Source organism: Pinus tabuliformis, chromosome 1_2 (assembly GCF_031772625.1).
Source record: "Pinus tabuliformis cultivar Carrire ecotype Pingquan chromosome 1_2, CPIR1, whole genome shotgun sequence".
Taxonomy (NCBI): Eukaryota; Viridiplantae; Streptophyta; class Pinopsida; order Pinales; family Pinaceae; genus Pinus; species Pinus tabuliformis.
The window spans coordinates 1,013,335,849-1,013,343,400 of record NC_142298.1 but is presented as its reverse complement, the minus strand read 5'-3'; positions in this window follow the sequence as shown (position 1 = coordinate 1,013,343,400).

The window sequence follows — 7,552 nt, the reverse complement described above, 5'->3', positions numbered from 1 at the left end:
TTGCTTTAAGCCCAAAGGAAACCTCACTTCCTATCCATCATACTCCTTTAGTCCTTTCAGTCACTCCTCAGCCCTCTATCATTCAGACTACCTGTACTCTTTTAGCCACCACAACTATGGCAGGTTCACAAGCACCTACCAAAATGGAAAGAATCATAGCTGCTAGGCATAGACCTTTAATACTGCCCTCTCCTCTGAATGCCATTCCTACTGGAGAATATCAGAAATATAGGCCTAATTTCACTGGGACTGAAGGTGTTATTGCTGAAGAACATCTCGTGTCATTTTATAACTATGTTGATAATCTGGACATTAGTGAAGATGATGTGTGGATGAGGGTCTTTGTCCAAAGCCTAGATGGAGAGGCTAGAAAATCGTTCAGAGAACTAACCCCAAGATCTATATCAGACATTGATGCTTTAGATGATGCATTCCTAAAGCATTGGGGGGATACGAAGTATCTCCTCTACTACCACAATGAGTTTGGGAACTTAAAGAGGGAAAATGGTGAGTTTCTATCTTATTTTAATAAGATATTTAACCATATGTACAACTAGATAATAGCTAAAGTAAAACCCACTACTACCTCTACTAATCTCACCTATGCAAGTGCTTTTAATTTTTACTTCTGCCTACTGTTGAGGGAGAGGAGATGTGCTACTTTGGCTGACATGCAGGATGCAGCCTTGGAAGTGGAATCAAACATCATGGCTGCAGAGAAGATCAAGGGAAATGTTGATAGAAGAAGATACAGGGGCGAGTCTTCACCATCCTCTGATCCTAAGATAGATAAAATGACCGAAATGATAGAGTCATTAACCTCTGAAATCTCCAAGCTAAAGGTTGAGCAACACTAGGGGAAGGGAAGAGCTCCTAATACCTTTGCTCCTAGAAATCCAAACCCAAATCCATATAGAAGAACTAATGAGCAGTTGCAAATTTTGCAAAGAAACAAATATGCTAATTAAGACCAAAGGGTGAGGGCTCCTTTTCAAAATACAGTCACAGAAGAAGAGAAGTTTGAAGAAGATGATGAGATCCATTTTATGGAAGACAAAGGAAGCGCCACTTTTTTAACCAAAGCTGCCTATGAGAAGTCATTATTCAATGGCCAGATCAGCCAAGAATGGGATGGTGAAGCTATTCTACAAACTATAGATCAGCACCAATATAATCTGAGGTCTATGATGAATAATGTCAAAGAAACTCCTGTTCATAAAGCTGCTGTCCCTGCAGAACAACAAGCTGATAAGTAGAAGCAACCAGTAGTTGACCCTATCATCCTCAAAGCTCCACCCATAGAGGTAAGAGGCCTTGAAAAGTCCCCTTCTTATTTCAACTTTCAATCAGAAATCCAGAAGCCAAGAATACCTATGCCCCTGATTGAACTAGTGAAGAATCAGCCTTGAGCCTCAAACCATCCAAGCTTCCACTGACTATGCAAATCTGCAAGATGACCAACCAGTTGTTATTCTCAGCCCAATGATTGAAAATGGTGAAGACAACTCCCCATCATTCTATGTTTCTCTGTCTATTCATGATGAAATCCTTCAAAATTTCCCTCTAGACACTAGAGCCATCCATAATTCGATGCCCGAGGCTATCATGGATAAGCTTGGTCTTGACATTACCAAGCCTTATCAGTTGGCCTCTTTATAACTTAAAAAATCAGTTTGCGAGATCACAGAGGAAGAAGGCCCATAGTTTTGGGACATGTTCCTTGATAAGGCTTGCTCTGAGGAAGCTGCAGGAACAGGTGAAGTCCTTGTGTACCCCACACAAGAATGCACTGCCTTTTTTATTAACTTTTTAGGTCACAAATGACACAACAAAATATAAAGCAAACCTTATTATTTAGCAGGTATACAAAATCTTCCCCGCAAAACATCCAAGGCTGAGAGCATACAGAGATAAGGTGAAATATAGACCATCTCTGCCCGATAATTTCAAATTTTGTAAAGTTTTTGAAGTTGGTGATCAAATCAATAGGCTTTTGCAAGTCTTTGATGAATTTGCTGATATACACCTTCACCAAGAGAAATAAACTTTTAACAGAAAGGCAAAAGTGTCAATTTTCAATTTGGTGATTGTTTTCTCATCAACGATGCATTAAAGGAAGGAGGAAATGTTTTTGATGGCCCATTCAGTGGGCTGTTCTTCGAATTTTATTTCAGTTAAGGATTTGAAGCCTTGGTATTGTAAATATGTTGTTTTCAAAGTTTTTTATTTCTTGCTTAATAGACTCCATGCCCAATGCAACACTAGGGGGAAGATTTGATCTTGTTGTATACAGGAAAGGAATTGATCTGAGATCCTTGAAACCTCACAGGGAGGATTTCATCCCCAAAAGGAGCCAATGTTAGCTTCACTGACAAAAGGCCCAAAATTGGATCCAAATATGCTCCAAAGCACTCCCTAAAGTCTTCAAAGGTGCTTAAGATCATTCATCGATCGAAACAAGCGAATGAAGAGAGCCCTTGGAAGGGAAAAAATGCACTATCGGGAGGCTAAAACACTTCAAAATCAGTCAAAAAACCATTATCACGGGCTTAACACTGAGAAGGCACATTGGTCGTTAGATCTAGCTGATCAATGGCCCAGATCTAATCAGTAGATTACATCGGCAGATCTAATTGGTGCAGGCGGGCAGTGGCAATCGGTGCTAGACACCGCCGATCAGCAATTGCCGATAATCAGATCGGCAGGTCGCAATCGGTGGATGCAAATCAGTGGTATCGACATGGACAAAAGGGGCATTGTGATTGTCATCAGCGATGCAATGTGGACCATTGATCGCGTGATGGTCCACATCGCATCACTATATCGCTATCGGCAAAAAACCAAAGGTCAGGACCTTTGCACATTCATAGGCACTGATGCGATTTCGCCTGGACCCGAAAGGGTTCGGAAATGATATTATATAACATTTCAGGTCCACTGTAGGCCATTTTCAATGCATTTTTGTGTGTTTTCATTGTTTAAATGAAAATACAAAGAAACCATGGAATAACCCAAATGTGACTTACGATAGCAACAAGGCCGGACTTGATGGGTTTCAGAGGTGATATATATATATATATATATATATCTATATATACATATATATATATATCTATATATATATATATATATATATATATATATATATATATATATATATATATATATATATATATATATATATTCAAGTCCGCAAAGGCTGATTTCACTTGTTTTCCAGTACTTTTTCCATATTGCAAAATACAAAGAATTCAAAGGCACCAGGTCATTTGCGATAGGTGATAACAACCCAAAGGGTGGACCCGATATATATATATATGCCATGTTTAAAGACTTTTCAAGTCCACGAAGGCCGTTTTTTCTTATTTTTCAGTGTCTTTCATGTATTTCCAAAATACACAGAGAAGGTGGGAGATCACAGTATTACATCATTTTTCTATATTAAATAGAAACCGGTCACTATCCACATTTTAGAGGGGTTTCATAGGCCCGAAGAGCCATTCCACCACATAGACAGTGCAACAAAGAAGCATCATAGAGCACACACAGCTAGCCTGAAACAGAATCAGCCATGAAGCATCAACAGATAGTGTAGCTCATCCATAATAGCGGAATCAATTGTGGGGCATCTCTGGCATGAGAGATCTCCCAGAAAACGTAGCAAACAACCCAAAAATATCTGAAAGCTGTTATTCCTCTGTCATAAGGAGAAAAAACCTCTAAGCTCTGCTTGCCTTCAGGGAATCAACTAGTTAAGGGATAGAGGGGATAGATTAAGACTCCAAGTCTTCTAGAGAGCTCAAGAGCATTGTAAAGGGCCTATAAAAGGCCAAAAACTAAATCTAATAGGGGTTAAACTTCTAGAGATTATTCCTCCTCTGTTCCTTCAAGCTCCTCATCTTTATTCTAGAAATATAAGCTCCTTTTTCTATTACATGTTCAATCCCCATTTTATTTATTGTTCTAAGCTTGCACTTGAACGGTTTGTCCATGGTTCCATTTTGTTTAAGGCCACATAACTGTCATCTTATCTCTGCTTTGATAACTTAGATTTCCAAGCTTCTTTGCTGCCTGTAGCTAACCACTCATATGTGGTCATATATGCATCTGCCAGTAAGTCAGTCTTCTCTTTTGTTGCCTATAGCTAGTCATTCATTTATGTTTATATATGCAATATGTTGATACAGTTAGTATTCTCCATCTATCCACTAAATGTACAAACTATTGAGCATTAGTGGTTTAAAGCCTTGTGTTGTTGAGGGCGTTCATGCATGTCTTGAGTAAGAATAGAGCCGAAATGATTATCTGACTTGATCCAAACCATCATTCATTCCAGTAGTTCAGAGAACACACTAAAGATTATATGTTACCAAGCACCTTCGAGCTACAACCTAGGAGGGTTTCCTGGAGTGCTAACATAATTGGCATCGTTTCCAGGGAGAGGAAACAGAAGCTCAGCTTCCCTGGGAAATGACATAGATCCAGCTTTGATGATAGACAAAGTCTAGGCACTTTTTTGGTTGTAGTCATCTATCTGGCAACTCTACTAGAGGCCGAACCTCTTGGCAACTCCAATTCATAGTTCTGGCTCAGTTTGTGAGGCATACTCGGAGACATCCTCAGAAGCTACAAGCTGACCCAGTACCTGACCATGAAAAGATCATTGAAGAAATAAAGTTATTGTAGAAAGGAGAATCAGGTTCAGGTAAACCTAAACAATCTCCTATATCTCATCAAGAAAGGATTGTAATAGAATAAATACATGTTGAGAGTATAGCATCTAATACTAGCAATGAAGAAAAACTTTCAGAGATTCATAAAGATCCTTATTTTTTAGGTTCTCCTTTTTCTTTAAGCCTAAAGGAACCCTCACTTCCTATCCATCATACTCCTTTAGTCCTATCAGTCACTCCTCAACCCTCTATCATTTAGACTACCAGTACTCTTTTAGCCACCACAACTATGGCAGGTCCACATGCACCTACAAAAATGGAAAAAGTCATAGCTGCTAGGTATGGACCTCTAATACTTCCCACTCCTCTAAATGCCATGCCTACTGGAGAATATCAGAAATATAGGCCTAAGTTCACTAGGACTGAAGGTGTTACTACTGAAGAACATCTTGAGTCATTTTATAACTATGTTGATAATTTGGACATTAGTGAAGATGATGTGTGGATTAGAGTCTTTGTCCAAAGCCTAGATGGAGAGGCTAGAAAATGGTTTAGAGAACTAACCCCAAGATCTATAGCAGACATTGAAACTTTAGATGATGCATTCCTAAAGCATTGGGGGGATAAGAAGGATCTCCTCTACTGCCACACTGAGTTTGGGAACTTAAAGAGGGAAAATGGTGAGCTGTTGTCTGAATTTAATAAGAGATTTAACCATATGTATAGCAAGATACCAGTTGAAGTAAAACCCACTACTCCCTCTGCTAAACTCACCTATGCCAGTGCTTTTAATTCTGACTTCTGCCTACTGTTGAGGGAGAGGAGATGTGCTACTTTGGCTGACATGCAGGATGCAGCCTTGGAAGTGGAATCAAACATCATGGCTACAGAGAAGATCAAGGGAAATTTTCATAGAAGAAGACAGAGGGGCAAGTCTTCATCATCCTCTGATCCTAAGATAGATAAAATGACCAAAATGATAGAGTCATTAGCCTCTGAAATCTCCAAGCTAAAGGTTGAGCAGCACCGGGGGAAGGGGAGAGCTCCTAATGCCTTTTCTCCTAGAAATCAAAACCCAAATCCATATAGAAGAACTAATGAGTAGTTCAAGATTTTGCAAAGAAACAAAGATGCTAATGAAGACCAAAGGGTGAGGGATCCTTTTCAAAATACAGTCATGGAAGAAGAGCAGTTTGAAGAGGATGATGAGATCCATTGTATGGAAGACAAAGGCAGCGCCACCTTTTTAACCAAAGCTACCTATGAGAAGTCATTATTCAATGGCCAGATCAGCCAAGAATGGGATGGTGAAGCTATTCTACAAACTATAGATAAACAACAATATAATCTGAGGTCTATGATGAATAATTTCAAAGAAACTCCTATTCATAAAGCTGTTGTCCCTGCAGAACAACAAGCTGATAAGCAGAAGCAACCAAAAGTTGACCTTATCATCCTCAAAGCTCCACCCATAGAGGTAAGAGGCCTTGACAAGTCCCCTTCTTCTTTCAGTTTTCAATCATAAATCTAAAAGCCAAGAATACCTATGCCCCTGATGAACCAGTGAAGAATGAGTCTTGAGCCTCAAACCATCCAAGCTTCCACTGACTATCTAAATATGCAAGATGAACAACCAGCTATTATTCTCAGCCCAATGATTGAAAATAGTGAAGACAGCTCCCCATCATTCTATGTTTCTTTGTCTATTCATGATGAAATCCTTCACAATTGCCCTCTAGACACTAGAGCCAGCCATAATTCGATGCCCGAGGCTGTCATGGATAAGCTCAGTCTTGACATTACCAAGCCCTATCATTTGGCCTCTACGCAACTTAAAAAATCAGTTTGCTAGATCATAGAGGAAGAAGGCCCATAGGTTTGTGACATTTTCTTTGATAAGGCTTGCTCTGAGGAAGCTGGAGGAATAGGTGAAGTCCTTGCATCCCCTACATAATAATGTATTGATTCACCTTTTTTATTAACATTTCAGGTCACAAATGACACAACAGAGTATAAAGCAAAACTTATTATTTAGCGGGTATACAAAATCTTCCAAGAAAAACATCCAAGTTTGAGAGCATACAAAGATAAGGTGAAATATAGACCATCTTTGCCCGATAATATCAAATGTTGTAAAGTTTTTGAAGTAGGTGATCAAATCAATAGGATTTTGCAAGTCTTTGATGAATTTGCTGATATACACCTTGACCAAGAGAAAGAAACCTTTAATAGAAAGGCAAATGGTCAATTTTCAATTTGGTGACTGTTCTCTGATCAGTGATGCATCAAAGGAAGGAGGAAGTGTTTTTGATGGCCCATTCAATGGGTTGTTCTTTGAATTTTATTTGAGTTAAGGCTTTGAATCCTTGGTATTGTAATTATGTTGTTTTCAAAGTTTTTTATTCCATGCTTAATAGACTCCATGCCCAATGCAACACTAGGAGGAAGATTTGATCTTGTTGTATACAGGAAAGGCATTGATCTGAGATCCTTGAAACCTCACAAGGAGGATTTCATCCCTAGAAGGAGCCATTGTTAGCTTCACTGACAAAATGCCCAAAATTGGATCCAAATATGCTCAAAAGCACTCCCTAAAGTCTTCAAAAGCACTTAAGATCATCCATCAATCGAAACGAGGGATGAGATCCCTTGGAAGGGAAAAAATGCACTATCGAGAGGCTAAAACACTTCAAAATCAGTCAAAAAACCATTATCGTAGGCTTAAAACTGAGAAGGCACAATAGTCATTAGATCCGGCCGATCAACGGCCCAGATCTAATCAGTGGATCACATTGGTAGAACTAATCGATGCAGGTCGGCAGTGGGAATCGGTGTTGGACACCGCTAATCAGCGATTGCCGATAATCAGATTGGCAGGT